The following is a 16,076-nucleotide window of genomic DNA, read 5'->3' on the forward strand; positions in this document are numbered from 1 at the left end:
TTTTCTGACTGATAGTATTAAGTCACAATAAATAATATTAAGGAATCAGTGTTAATTTTCAAGGTGAGATAATAGTACTGTGGTTACGTTAAATAGGAGTTCATATCTTTTAAGGAAACACTGAAATATTTACAGATGAAGTCTGAGATGTAGGGCATGGAAGCAGGGAGAAAGTGAGAATGTAAATAAGGCAAGATTGGCTATAGGTCGTTAAATGTTGAGGCTGAATCAAATTACATCAGATTTCTTATATTGCCCCCACCACTTCTGCACATATTTGAAATCTTTCATAATAAAAAATTTTAAAAGACTCTATTTTGAGGACTGTAAGCAAAAAGGAATGGCTTTGATGAACTCTGAGAAGCAGCAAAAGACATTTCTGAAATTATTTTAATTCTGCCTAGTCCCTGCTTTCGATAGTCAACAAAATTGGGCTTTAGTTCCCTAATGTGAAGTAAGGCTCTATAAAGTGAGGCTATGGCTTCATCCAATTCTATAATTAAGCCCAGACTGTGATGATGTACATTTGGAGTGTCTGCCTAATGAGTTACCAACAACACGCTGTGTTTTTTTTATCATGGCCCCATTCTACCTACACGCCCATCATATAACATTTCTAGCGTACTCTGTTGCATTTCCCTGTTAGTTTGTGTTTCGAAATTACACCCGAATTTTAATATTATCTTAAGCAAAATACAAACAAAAAGTTAAATGTGGTGCAAAAATAATCATACCAAATACTTCAAAGCCATTAGCACGGGTAAATGAGTTCTCTCTATAAAAACACAAGAAGCACACCCCCTATTAACACTGTCTTGGGAAATCAGAGGCTATGACTGTGAATGAGTAGAGAGGCCATGGCTGCTTTTACCAAGACTATGTGACATCCTCCTATTTTTCTACTTTTCACAGAACTAAAAAGTTAAACAAAATGAAAATTCCAAACTATGGAAGGAAAATCTCCAACTTCATCTGTCTTTAAACATTTTTTAAATATGAAAAAGTAGTCTGATGATTTGAATGTTTAGGGTATTTGAACTAAGTTAACTAATATTTTTAATCCGTAGTTTGCTGTCACCAAAAGGCAGCGTAGAGAGGGAATTTTTCATTGGTTGAATACTTTCTATACTTAAGGTAATGTGTACCTCAGACATAATCCCTTATGATGTAGGCTTTATTATTCCCACTTTAGAGATAAGAAAGTTGAGGGTCATGGATGTTAAGTAATTTGCCTTAAGGTCACATACTGAATAAGGGGCATATTCAAACTTTCCAGAAGATTTTGACCCCATGGATGTTTTTAAAATCATTTGCCTTCCAGCTTACTGACAGTCCTGAACATTTCAGAATGCATTAATATACAGAAAGGATTAACAGAAGCCCTTCTAGGTACTCTTATTAGACTTCCAATAAAATAATTCTATAAATACATATGTGTGTATCACATATGTATGCTTCCATTTTACCAATGAATCAACTTCTACCCAGCCGGGTCCAAAGAAAGTTAATCAAATTCCACAATTTCCTCTAAATACACTAGAGAGAGACAGCTGAAAAGTCAGAGACTAATTCAGCTGGTCACTCCTACTATTTTCACATTGGAAAGACAATTGCTTACAACTGAATTCTCTCTAAACTTCAAGCAGCAATAACTCAGGCCAGAACACGCTCTCCTGTCACACTCTATCTTCTCCAGGTTCGGGGGAGTTTTGTCTCATAAAGATAATTAAAGACATGGCAGTGTCACTTGCTAGGATTTCTCTCTTTCTCTTTTACCTCTTATAAAAGAAGAAACTTCAGTTTAAAGATTAGATTTTTTTCTTTTTCTAAAGCTGAGTATACCAACTGGCATCGGCTGTATTAAAATCAGGAAAAACCTCAATCAAAAAGCCCCTCTCGGAAGGCAGGCTTTCTTGTTAATATGCACCAACATGAAAGGCTTTCTTTTCATCCTATACAACTACAGTGTGTGTAAATTGCAGGGGGCTCATTGGCATAAATCTCGGCTGCGACCTCTGAGGTAAACTGGATTTACATTACTTTCTGACAAGAATTAAATGAAGGCCTTGTGGATATACGAACAGACTTCTAGGCTGCAACAGATGGGCATGAATGTGCTCCCTAGGAAAACTATCAGTGACATCTGTGTCCTCCAAATTCTGGTGGTCTCAGCCAATTAACAGGGGGAAAGAAAGGGTGGGGTTGGGAGGCCACTGCACAGCCCGCAGCCAAAACTGAGGCAGAGTGTTTGTGTTTGGAGATGGGATCAGGCTGGCCCGAAGCAGCGAGGTTAGCACTTTATTGTTATCTTTCAAACGGAGAATGTGGCTTACAAGCTATTTGTATACCACAGTGAGGATAATATGATTTTTCTCATTTGACCGGAGGAGAGGGCCTTCTCTTGCAGCTGATATCATATTTCAGCGCAATCTCTTTGAGATGGGTGTTTACTTTTGTCTCTTCTAAGGCAGGCTGATGGCGCTGCTGTCTGCCAGTTTATGTGGTGCGTTCACGTGTCACAAAGCAGGTGAACTCTAAGACAAAACAGAGATCTCTCCCCAAAACCTTCCTCAAAATCTATTTCTTTCCTCCTCCAAAGTAGCTTTTACTGATTTCACAAGGAAGTCAAAATCAAGGGTTTCTGGTTAAAACAGTCAAGAGAGATTACATCACAGAACTTCAATGAAGTGATGGAGGATTCCTTGAAAAGACAGCAAAATGAACCATGAACCCTACTGTCTGAATTTATCAGATTCTGGCATGCCAATCCCCCTGTGTTTAACGTGCAGGCAGAAGGAAAACTGGATGAACATAAGCAGAGAATAAGATTCCCCTTGCACTCTCTCATCTCATTTCTTTGGATTGCACGGAGCAAACGACCAGGATTGGGGAGCTAAAGACATGGCAGGGGAGATGAGAACTAACATTTATTTGTTCAGCACCAGAAGGAATTAGGAGATGACTATTTAGATATTTTAGGTCCCATGTCTCCCAGGCCCAAGCATTAAGAACAGAGGCTTTGGACCCAACGTACCCAAATCTGGCTCCACCACTTCCTGGATATGACACAGGGGGCAAGTTACTGAACTTCTTCGTGCCTCACTTTCCTTATCTGTAAAATCAAGCTAATAATCGTATCTACCTCTTAATAAGGATAAAATAACCTAATACATGGAAAACGTTTCTGACATTATTTGAGGGCTATTTCTATCCTGACTTTAGGAAGAGGAGTATTGAGGGCCCATTTTCCCCACCCTCCTCCTTAGGCTTGGTTTAGAGGCCCAAACCTCTAAATTAATTTTTCAAAATGAAAGGCATTATGTTCTACTAGTTTTTAGAAATTCACAAAACTGATTTTCAAAAGAAACAATTTGTATTGCTTTTAGGAACTTAAGGTCATACTTCACATATTTCCTTTAATGTGTAAGATTTTGAAATTATGATTTGCTAAAATAAACTTATCAATAGCATCTGAATATCTCTAAAATATAAAATAGTCTGTCAAGAGGCTAATAAAATATTTAGACCCTCCCCAAATTTAAGCCATTTGTTCTAACCCCCTTTTCCTAGTTGTAGAAATGGAAGTGAGTAGCTTGTGCTGTCGTAAATTGAGGTTATTATATGTGAAGTTTTAGAAGACAATAGTTAACTGTGATAGTTTGGATATAAACTATTTACCTCTTTGTCCATGGCATTGTTTAAAAGACTAATTCCATATAGCAATTGTTTAGAACAACAACAAAAACAAAAGGAGGGCAAAAAGGGTAATTGGACCTTCTAAACAAGAGAGCCACTAGCTGTACATCCTCTTCCTGTGTTTTTAAAGTAAATTTTCACTTATGTACTCTTAGTCTCTTATTTTCTGCTCTGTATGACTAATGATCCAGTTATAAAAACTGGAGCAAGCTGAGCCTCAGCAAAATGTAGGATTGCTTCTAGGGGAAGCCAAATTATTGGTCCACAAAGAAGTGCTTGCTCTTTCTCCATTACTTATTTGCTGGCTTTCAAAACCCATGGACTCAATAGTGAGGATGAAGACAATTGTGGGCACAATTTTTATACAAATTGTGAAGTTTTCAAAATCTTCATTAGGCTGTAATGCCAAACATAATTTTCTCTTATCCTATTGGTATGATATCTTCATGTTGATCTTCAGACAGCAGAGGGGCCTTTGTCTGCATAGAGATTCAGAAGAGAATTGACACTAAACAAAAGCACCTGTTGTTTCATTCTCGTAATGGCCTCAGAAGTGACCAGTTGGCTGCATTTTCCCCACCCTCCTCCTTGGGCTTTTCCCAACACTACCATCTCACACATCATTACTGGACGTAAAAGGAGAATAATTGAGGAGAAGATCAATAAATTTAAAAGCTCTTTAAGGAAAGACATAATGAATTTGGTACAGCACATATTTTTAGATCAAAGATGCCTTTGAAGTGACAAAACCCTAATCCATAAACTACTGAAGCACTTCCTTTCTCTCCCAAACGGCTTGTTGTCAAATAAAATGGAAGTTAATGAAATTATCTTTATCTGAAAATGGCCAAAAGAAGCCATCACCTAATGACAGCCTTGTCACAAACGACAATTGGGGAAACTGTCAGGAAGGCAAGGCCTAACAAGCAGAGGAGTGGGCTTGCTGTTTGCACTAATCTGGCCATGCAGCCCCACACACAATCCCAGCCAGCTTGCTGTGTGAAACAGCTAAGGCTTTGTCAGTGGTGGCAAGGACTGGAAAGAGTGCTGTTTCATGAATATGTATTACCATCCCTCGAAGCCTACAGAGACAAACCCTTCAAAACGGAGATATAAAACACACACACACACACACACACACACACACACCACCGACCAACAAAAACCAAGAGAACCTAAGCTACTCGGTTGAGTGTAGGGAAATGCTAGTAACTAATGAAAGATCACGCATTGGAAATCAAGCCACAGGCACCTGGTTCCATGTGTTTGCAGGATCTTTATTTCCCAGCAATTGAGATGAAATCTTTAGGGGGCTTTCAATCTTTGGGAATCACATCTATAGATTCCAAGAGGCTACACACAGTTACATGGTTTGCAAAGCACACACCTTATAATGAATTCACCTTCCCAATTCCAGATATGGTCTGAAATTCTAAATATGTGAAAATAATTTTCACATTAACTAAGTATATGTGCAGTTTTAAGAAACCGATCAAATCTCACATTGGCTTCCTATGAAAGTAGTAAAAACACTATATGGAAAATTATGATAAAGATACATTTGTCCAATATTGAGCAGAAAGACATTGTGCAGGCAAAAAGTAAAAACTGCAAGCAAGAAATTTTAAGGTGAAATGGGGAAAAGACCCACTTTGCAAGCCCTCTGTAATCCTAAAATAGTGTTTAAAAAATAGTGTTAAAATGCTTTTTAAAATTCATATTATATGTATATCCTTTTCTACAAAGATGAATTATTTCACATTCATCTCTGGACACAGATCTAGTAGGATGTTTTTGAATGACTGAACTTTGGTTTTTCTACTGACATGGCAATTTAATTTAGTTCAAATATGAGTATATATTTAAATTCACTTTTCATAGCAGCAGATGCATAGGCAGAAGAGTTAAAGGTTGTTTCTCTTTCAGTTTTTCTTCTGATATGATAAAGTTTGGTTTCCCACTGTGCAAGAGACAAAGCTCAGTTTTGAGGGTTTTCGATATTATGCCATGTTTGCCATAGATATTTACATTTCATTAGCATATTCTACTCTACGTGAAATCCAGCATTGAATGCTCCCAGCGCACTAAAGCTAATCCTCTTTAAAGAGCTACAGGCTATATTACATGTAGCCACAGCAGCAGCCGTGCCATCGTTGCATCACTTTGAAGACGATGAACAGAGTTCTCTTGTGCGTCCCCTGTACCCAGACTCATAAACCACTGCTTTCTGTGCTGTGAAATCCTTCTGTTTTCATCAAGGAGAATTACGAGGAGGCCGAAATCCACGATACCACTCTGAAAGCTGGATTGTACTTGAAGAGATGTTATGCTGATTTCACTTTTTCCTAAGTGTCTATCCACAGTGTTTTCAACTAAGATTAAAATGAACTATATCCAAGTATTTTGGGTCCTTTGATTAGCATCAAGTGCTAACCACATCCTTCATCTAGGGAATCTGATCCTGGATAATCAGAGGAAAGAGACTCAGTGATGCCACAGGTTTTCTTTTCTTTACCCTATTTTTATAGGATAACATTAAACATTTAGATGTAGTAATTTGTAGTAGCTCACTTCTCCGAAGACAAAGATGACTTAGCTAGCATTATCTATGCAGCAGATAGATAATCCAGTATCCAATTTCAACAAAATATGACAAACTAAAAGTTGTACAACATTGCAGAAAATGTAATTTTTTAGTTAAAAACAAAGAAAAGTGAGTACATCCTTCTGATGATATTCCCTTACTAATGCTTAGATTGTACTATAAATAAAATTGATCTTGTTTCTTCTTATTTGATTATAATTAAATTGTAAAAAATGTTTTATAAATTGTAATTTTGAAAATAATTATTTGGTAAAAATTGTTATTGAAGATGTCCATTATACTGTTTAATGTTATTTTACTTAAAGTGCCAAATGGTAAATCCTCCTATGATTAAAACAGGAGACACTTTGATTTTCATACCAAATGGAAATATTTCTTTCTATGAGACTATGAGAATCTAAACCTCATCATATTGTCCCTTTTCGCCTTCACTCCCAGGAAACTCAGATTTTGTGATCAGTTCCATGCTGTCCTTCACTTAGATAATCTTGTACAAACCATCTAACCCAGACCCTTTGTTACTTGGTCCACATTCTTTACCATTGGCTTAGTAGTTCTAGACATATGAATGTGTCTCTTTATAGGTAATTTCAAATATTTTTGAACGTGTGTGCAAGTTAAAATACAATTCACAATAGTGTTCCTTATTTCCTTTCGCCATTTTCTTCACAAGCATATGCCAGAAAGTCTTTTTGTAACAATGGAAAGAACTCAGCGCTTGGAGTAAAATAGGCCTGGATTTGCTATACACCTACTATGTGGCAGGAATTATTTGCCTGCTCTTCTGAGGTGACTGAGCCGTGAGGCAGGCAACCAATTATTTCTGTTGCTGTAGGCAACTCTGGCACTTCCAGACACCAAAGAAAACTTTGCTGTACGTTTTCTTGCTGTACCCCTTGCTTTAATCCTGGCAATACCTAAATTGAGACTAAAGCCTCATTTATAATTAGTATAATTCTCTGCTTATTCTTATATTCCAGTAATTTCCAAGGTAAAACATACTCTGAAAGATTTTATTACAGTCATCCAGACATTAGCAAATACCTTTCCTAGGTAGCGTGCCTCCTTCTGTGTCTGTACCACTTTAAAGCTGTTAAGGCACCTCTTTCTGGGTGATTTTCCTATTCTCTCTTACACTTCTTCCTGAGTGTCTGTTTAGCGTCACTTTTCCCCACACTTCTAATTTAAACAAAGGAGGAAAAGAAGTAGAGAACCGGGTATATTTAAAATTGTTCATGATATTTTACTCAAAAACTGTTGTCTTAGGAAAAAGCACTAAGTATGAATGTACTTAATAAAAAATGACATAAAATCATTTGTTAATCAAAATGATTTAAAGAATGCAAACCCTTCAGTTGTTATTCAAATATATATATTTAAATGTGTGTTACTGCTAAACATTTATAAAAATGGATAATATAGTAGGCCCCAAAGAAACTTCATAAATCAGCAAAAGGAAAAAATATTTGACCAAAATTCATAAAAGCTCTAAATTATTAACAAAACATTTAAATTTATAATTGGCTCACTTGGAAATTTCAACAGCACTCACAAGTCATCTCACTCTTATTTTCCGATACATTTTTAAACTTCAGGGATGCAACCAAAACTATACTCAAAAGAAAATACATAGCTTGATAATCTTTTATAATAAAAGTGAAGTACAAACTGTGCTTCCATCTTAAAGAAAGGGAGCAACAAACAGTCTTAGGGAAACAGGAGGGATGAATAAACATAAAATGTTTTAAAATAATTATTTATAAAGTAGTAAATAAATCAAAATGGTATTTATTTGAAAAGGTCAATAAGTTGGCTTTCAGGAAAATCTACTGGAAGAAAAGAATAGAGAATATTTTCAGATTGAGAAACGTGGTACAAACTTTAGAAGTATAAGAGACTATACGTAAAAATCCACCTAAAAATGTGAACATTTGCATAAAGTGTATATTTTCTAGGATAATTTTGATTTACTATCAAAACTGAAAAAAAATCTAGAATATAATTAAGATGAATAATAAGTGAAAAAAGTCTCTTACTTTCAAGAAAGGTGTCAGGTTCAGATGATATCAGAGTCAATTTCCATCAAATCTTTCAGATTTATGTGATTTCCAGGATATTTAGATTACTACAGAAGACAGAAAAGTGTAAAAGACATTTCCAGTTCATTTTATGAGGCTGAAATAACACTACTATTAATATCCGACCAAGACAATGAAAAAAAAGATAACTAAAGATAACTATAGTAGACACAGTTGTTGCCCACTCATATCTCCAAAATATAAACTGCCAAAAGTAAATTTAATAAGAGGTGAATCTGAGCCATAAGAGGAAAGAAAGCTTTACTGAGGTGAACAAAAGAACAACCAACCAAATAATATTTATGGATTCAAAGCCTTAATATTTTAAAGATGTCATCCTCTCCTAAATCATCTATACTTTTAATAAACAACCCCAATGTCCATCAGCTGATGAAACAACAAAGTGTAGCATACCCATACAACAGAATAGTATTCAGCAGTAAAAAGGAACTTGCTACAACATAAACGAACCTCAGAAACATGCTAAGTAAAAGAAGCCAGACACAAAAGACCACATATTTTGTGATTCCATTTATAAGAAATTTTAAGAAAAAGCAAGTCAAGAGATATAGAAAGAGTATTAATGGAGTAGAACAAGGGCTGGGGATAGGAACAAGGATTAAATGTAAATGAGCATGAGGGATCTTATTTGGGTGATTAAAATGTTCTAAAACTGGATTTTGGTGATATTTGCATAAGTCAGTAAATTTGCTAAGAAGAATTTAATTGTACTGTTAAATGAGTAACTTTTATGGTATGTAAATTATATCTCAATAAAGATGTTAAAATTGTATTTAGCTAATAAGTTTCATTCATTAATTTTTGGTTATCCCTATTTACAAAAGAGGCAAATGAGGCTCAAGGAAATTAAGTAACTTGCTTGCTGTTAAAGCTTTTTGTTTTACACATCAGAATTCATACCTCAAACTGTAATTTCTGTCTGCTGTCCTCCCCTGATCGAATGCTTAAAGACATCTATCTGAATCTCATTTTACCCACTCTATTAGTGAACCTACTTTCCATTATGCAGGGTACTTCCCTATCTATCCCCACTGTATGTTGGTTACACAAATCTATATATGTGTTAATTATAAAATAAAGACCAAACTAAAGGTCAATTTTACTGTACGTTAAGTTAAACAATAAAATAAATAAAAATAAAGCCAATTTATTCTGGTTTCCAGAAAAAGAAAGAGAGAGCAAGAGAGAGGAAGAAAGGGAAAGGAAAAAAATCATGAAGCTGTAATGTCTTACCTTTTAAAACTGAGGTATCTAAATAGCAGAAAAAGAGTCTGACCAAATTACACCTGGAGGAGTGGGCTTACACACCAAAAAAAAATTGCATGATTTTTTTCTGATTTATATTGATATCAACAGAAACTAGGGGAATGTGTGTGAAAATAAATTCTAAAATGCTAGACTAAGGAAGGAAAAGGGAACATAGCTCCCTTGGGTCAAAATGATTAACATGGGTACATTTACCAGAGATTCTAGATTCACTGTACTGTTCATTAGGTGGGATTGGTTATCACAATTTGGTTAGAAAGTAGAAAATACATAAGACGCCTTGGTAAGACACACATGTAACTGAGGATAAGAGATAAATTCCATGAGAGTTCAGAGATCTATTAATTCACTGATGTTTCTGGGAGTCTAGAGATATGGGGTACACTGAGGTATCCCCTCCAAACTAAAAGACAATTTGCTGCACCTTGTATCCAGTTCCACAAAGAAAGAGGCACACATTTGGTGGAATTCTAGTATAAGAGAGGCAAAATAATATTACATTGGTGTTGCTCCTTCCTACTTATTGAATAAGCCATGAGGCTTCTATATTTAAGGAAGGCTGAAAGCAAATGAATATTCTTCAGCCAGTTCAGTTTAAAGAAAAAGCCACTCTTGCCACTTAGCTCTTGTGACCCAGGAAATCTAATGTGTACAACATTCTGTAGCAGATCATTGAGCCCATGGAATTCCCAAATAACACAATAATAGTGCAGCCCCTAGAATTGACAGCAAAGCCATACCTCTTTGACAAATAACTAATGTCCTCAAGAAACTTCTCCGGTTTTTTTCTGTTGGGTTCTGGTAAAGACCGAATATCTGGTCATGGGAAATGAACTGATAATGAGACTTGTGCTGTCTCTCCCAAATTAGATGCTGTCTGACGGACCTATTGTTAAATTTGGATGGGCAGAGCAGCTCTCCATCATCAAGATGAAATGGCACATACAAGGTCACCCTCAACCACGTTCTAGAAGCACAAGAAACTTTCATGAGCAAATGGCTCCAACTCTCGTGGCCCCTAATCTTGCTGTAATGCCACCTCTTCCTGGACCCACACATATAGGGGACTACCTTATGGACAGGGAAAAAACAGTTCAAGACTGATTTACTAATGGTTATGCATAATATACTGGCAATGGCCATAAATAAATTGATGCAGCATTAGAGTTTTCCACACTGTTGGCCATGAAGGACAAGTAGGAAGATAAATCTTCACAATAAGCAGAACTTTGAGAAGTACATCTAATTGTATATTTTACCTAGAAAGAAAGATCATCATAATGAAGATTTATACATAGAGCCTAAAGGTTTGTTTCAATGATGAGCAAGTTGGAAGGAACAAGACTGGATGACAAGGAGGTTTAGGGTAGAGGTACATGTATACACCTCTCAAAATAGGTTCATGCTCTGAGAATATTGTGCCTCATGTGAGTGCTCAGCAAAGGACTCTCACTACAGAGGAGACTCAATAATCAGATGGGCAGGAAGCTCAGTACTGCAAATGTCAGCTATCCTTTTTCCCCAGAAACACGACTATTCCTCAGTAGGTTCAAAAGCAAAGTGGCTGTGGTGACAGAGATGGAGGTTATCCATGGGCTCAACCACGAGAACTTGTTACCAAGGCAGATCCAGCTACCACCTCAATTGAACGCTTAAAATGCCAGCAGCAGAAACCCATGCTGAGCCCTCCATACGGCTCCAAGTGTGGGGAACAGGGTGGCGTGGCTAGCCTCCTGCTGACTGATGATACTGAAGCTCTTTCACTGTGGACTTGGTAGCAATTTTTCTCACTAGAATATGTTATGCATATAGATTTTACTTCCCTGTTATGCTTCTATGAGCAAAACTTTCTGTGAACTTACTGAAAGCTTATTCAGCCCACAGTAATCCATATGCTATTATTTCTGGCCAAGAGTGCTATGGGATTCCCACAGGATTCATTGGTTTTACCATAACCCAGGAGGAGCTGGCCTTGTAGAGAAGTGCAATAGACTGTTACAAAGACTCACAGAGCAAGCTGGAGGACATCTTATGAAGTTGGGGTACTGGCGTAGAGAAAATGGTGTATGCTCCGAATCAATAACCAATATATGGTGTGTTTCACCCAAGGACAGATCACATGGATCCAGGGATCATAGGGAAGAAGTGGGAGTAGAACTTCTCATACTACGCTTCCTCCCCTTACTGAGAGTGCATTAAGGAAGCTATAAATCTAGCCTCATAATAGTTGCAAAAAGAGGGGCTGTGGTCAATATTTATATTTTCTTGCTTTCATGGTAGTGTATATGTTCATACAGTAACCTCTTTGTTTTTTCCCCATCTCTTTTCACCTATCATTTTACCTAGGCTGTGTCGGTGGTGATGATCTTTATTTATAGTTTAGTCCATGAATAATATATATGTAGCTTTCACAAAACTGATCAAATGTCCTCTTCTTTCTCTTATTTAACTGTCTACACAATAAATTCTTTCTAGAATTAAGTTCTAAGAATGAGTCTGCATTTCCAGATGAATTTACACACTTCACTGACTCATGAGAACAGTACAATCTAGCATGTTTCTCTTTTAAACTGGTTGTCTGGAAGCTCAGAGATTCCTATAAACTCCATTGTAATGATTCATTCACTTCAGGTTTCTAGACACTGCTTCCTTCCTTTCTTCTAAATGGTTTCTGATCAGTGCTTTTCACTTTAACTTTTCCTGCACTGGTTTATACCCACTTTTAACGGTGCATGTCACTTTGGTTCCTATTTATAAATAAACCCTGCCTTTAGCAAAGCAGTTCATGACTTCCCTTAGCAGCAGCTGAGCCACAGAACGACCTGTGCATTCAACCAGGATTTGTTGAGTGCTTACCATGTGCAGATGCAACAGTGCTACTCCTCATCACTGTGCACGGTCCTCATATCCTCGACTATCCCTATTATTTCATGTCAGATGCCCATTGTCAATTCCATGGGTAACACTTATGTGTGGCTCCTCTTATTTGGACTGTCTTTCAGAGTCTGTTTCTGACTGTTCCTCAGTCCCATCCTCTAGGTTCTGTCTTTCACCAGTGAGTGCCTTTAGACCCAAATCCACTCTTAGAAAGATCTTATAATTTCTGAATTTTCTGATAAGTTCTCTATTTACCATGGCTTAGATAAACTACGTTTTAGAAGCTTTTAGAAGTTACCTGAAAACCAGAATTGCCTCATCCTGAGAGCTAGGGACTTTCTTCCTTTTGAAATGAATGAAGATGCCGTGACTGTATAGTGGTTAGTAGTCTGCATTGTGAAATGAATGAAGATGTGAAATACATGGAATTGGGACACAATGCAATCTCTGGAGAGATGTGTTCTCCACTGGCAATAGTCAAGCAGGATGTTGGTGTATAAGTCAGTCTCTTGAGAGTTTGGTTAGTAAAAATAAAAGGATTAGGCTGCACACAATCCACTGCTCTTTCCTCTTTTTCTATTCTTTAGGAATACTACTTGTCTAATATAGGTACAATCCCTCATGGGTAGGTGGACTATCTTCCTCTTTTTTTCCCCCTAAATTGACCTTTCCCCCTTCCTGGCTGCTTGTTCTACCCAAGCACATATATTTATTCTTTAATTCATTCAACGTTCTTATAAGTACCTACTATGTGCCAGACACAAAATGTTTAAGGATAAAGAGATGAATATGGTACTGTTTCTGGGCTCTAGAAGTACATAGTTGTGGGGAGGCTGATATGTAGACAATAATTACAGCCCCATGATAAGTAACAAGGCAGAGGCACTATAGAGGCCTAGAGATGTCCCTTCACCTGACCCACAAGCTGAGAGGCTCTTTGGGGACAGTGACCCTGCTTTATAATGCAGCAAAAAGTCATCAATCCATCATGTTGGGTGAGTTGCTGAGCTTTTTCACAACTGAAAGAACCAACAAAACATCTCAGGCCACTGCAGGAACACGCAGTTTTGGAAAGTCACACTAATTTCCCCACAAACTCATGTAGTTGTGATCTGGGATAGTAAAACCTGTACTCCAAAGTAGAATTTTGAGGAAAAAAAATATGTTTCTCCAGAAGGTAGGGCACATAGATTTTACAAAGTACTACAGAGCTCCCTTAGGAGTCCTGAATGCCCAGTGTGGTACTCTAGAAATTTCCTCCAGCCAGTGAAATGATGTCACTAAAGGATGGTAATTGGTCCCTAAAGGATTGCCTTGGGGAGGGTACAGAACAAATACTCAACAGTGGCATAATCAAGCAAGGGAGGATATAATTACTTATACACATCAAAACATGTGGACTCTTTGGACATGTACAATGGGTTCAGATAATTAAATAGTGTTACATATGGATATTCTGAGAAGGTAACATTTCTGTACCCCTCAAGAGACTTACAAGAAATCTATTGATGTTCCCTACTTGATACTCCTTTTCTTTGTATCAGTGACTAGCAACCAGCATAAATACTCAATAAAACATTTCTACCAGAAGCAAATGCAGTCTTGTCTCTCACAGCACATATGATTGAGGGTGGACTCACTTTGACAGACAGATTAATGGTCCTCTTGGAAGAAGGAACCCAGTGTGTCGGCAAAGGATGCTTTTGGCTTGTACAGCCTTTATTAATGTATCCACTTTACTTGGCCCTCCATTCAACAAAACAAAAACCACTGCTTTCTTTTCTAGGTAGTCATTGCTTAATAGTCACCCGATCCAAGTTCGCCATCTGCAGGTCATATAATTTACAATTGCTTTTGAGAAGATTGCATGGGAGGATTCACATGTGCCTCCTTTTGGGGGAGTTTATACTGCTGTTGATTGATACCACAACTGATGGCTATTTACTGCATAACTACTGTCTTGTTAGATATTTCCTGGACTCTTCTTTTACATTTGTCTACACGCAGGGATTTACGTTAAAAAGGTAACAGTGAAGAGGAGCTATGAAATACATGTTTTAGTGTCATGTTTCTTAACTTAAAAAAACGCAACCTTCCTTCTGGTTAACATAAAAATAACACACTTTCATTAATGCTTGTATTACAAAGCACTAATAATCCTAATCATCCCTACCATTTACTGAGCCCTTAGCTTGGTACCATTGGCCTAAGAACTTATAAACATTATCTAATTTAATACTTACAGCACATTTATGAAGTACTTTTATTCTCATTTTGTAGATGAGAAATCTGAGGTTCTAAGAGGTTACACAGCTTAGCCAAGGACATAGAGCTAGTTAGTGAGTTGGAGATCTGTCTCACTTCAACTCTATGCTCTTGAAAAACCCACCATACTGCCCCCAAGCATTTCATTTTTCTGTTTCAAGCCTATGACGACTGCCTATGTATTTTTCAACGACTCCCCTGCCTTTGAGGTAAACATATAAATATAATATGTGTCCTCCCAGGCAGGGAGCAGGAAAGAACAACCTTTTTCCTCAATGTGCTGTACAACAGCCAAGAGTACAACCAGAAACTGCGAAGCAGTCTCTTTCATCACCAAGTTAGTCCAGTAGTATTCCAGAAGCATTCCAGAAGTCCGGGGTAAAGCTGTGACCCACTCTTCTTCTCCCTCTTCCTGGAGCTTAGGTTGGCAAGTGTGTCCTGATCATATCTGACCCTCTCCACTGACTTTAAATTTAAAGTCGTGTTCAATCAACAATGCCTAAGGTCCAACCCTCTCTCCTAAAGGATCCTCAATTTGCAGTTTCTGTCATAGTTTTCTTCAGAGTTTGCCTTTTTAGAAGATCAGGAAGATTTATTTTGGGAGGTATTTTCTTTATTTTCAGTTGGATTTGAGTTTCTATTCTTTTCTGTCCCCAAAGGTGAGGTTCACTTGGGCAAAGTGGAGGCATGCCCACTTCTGGAATCCAGGAATTCTTGGATAGGCCACCGAAATAACTAGTTTGTGTGAGAAACCATAGTTCCCTGGGGACAAGAAGACTTTAAAGACTGAATTAGGGGATTCTTCAGTTTAATTTAGCTGCAAGGAACAGAACATACCCAAACTAGCTTTAACATAAAGGGGAAATTATTGGGTGGACACAGGGATATCTCATGGATGTAAGGACAGAAAATGAAGATAGTCTTCATGAGGGATTACAATCAGGACACAGAAATTTGTTGGAGGCAAAAATAATCTCTCTCTGTCTCTCTCACTCCACAGTCTGCTTCATTCATTCCACCAAGACTTAATGAAAGCCTACTATGTCAGGCACCATGCTAGGTGGTAAGAGTGCAGAGGTGAACAGAACAGACAAGGTCAGCTTTATTCCTCTCTGTAGACCATCCTTATCTGATCCACTTACCCTGGTTTTACATGCCCTCCTGATTCAAGCCCTCAACAGAAACTGACTCAGTCTCAGCATCCTCAGTTCAAAGACAAAATCTTGGCATAACACACAGCTTGTTACCTCTGGTATCAGCTATCCACC

General features: G+C 37.4%; 1 protein-coding gene across 10 annotated transcripts in view; it reads right to left on the minus strand.

Annotated features, from left to right (window-relative positions):
• ALPK1 (alpha kinase 1) overlaps positions 1–16,076 on the minus strand; it is a 138,207-nt gene that overhangs the window by 87,958 nt on the left and 34,173 nt on the right. For 3 of the 10 annotated variants that reach the window (XM_082641102.1, XM_082641099.1, XM_082641105.1), the window contains one exon: positions 8,338–8,426. The exons of the other annotated variants lie outside the window; for them this stretch is intronic. The gene's annotated coding sequence lies outside the window, so the exon portion shown is untranslated. The remainder of the gene's footprint in view (positions 1–8,337; positions 8,427–16,076) is intronic. 10 annotated transcript variants of the gene reach the window in all.

The sequence above is a fragment of the Mesoplodon mirus genome (genome assembly GCF_964341445.2).
Source record: "Mesoplodon mirus genome assembly, chromosome: 2".
Taxonomy (NCBI): Eukaryota; Metazoa; Chordata; class Mammalia; order Artiodactyla; family Ziphiidae; genus Mesoplodon; species Mesoplodon mirus.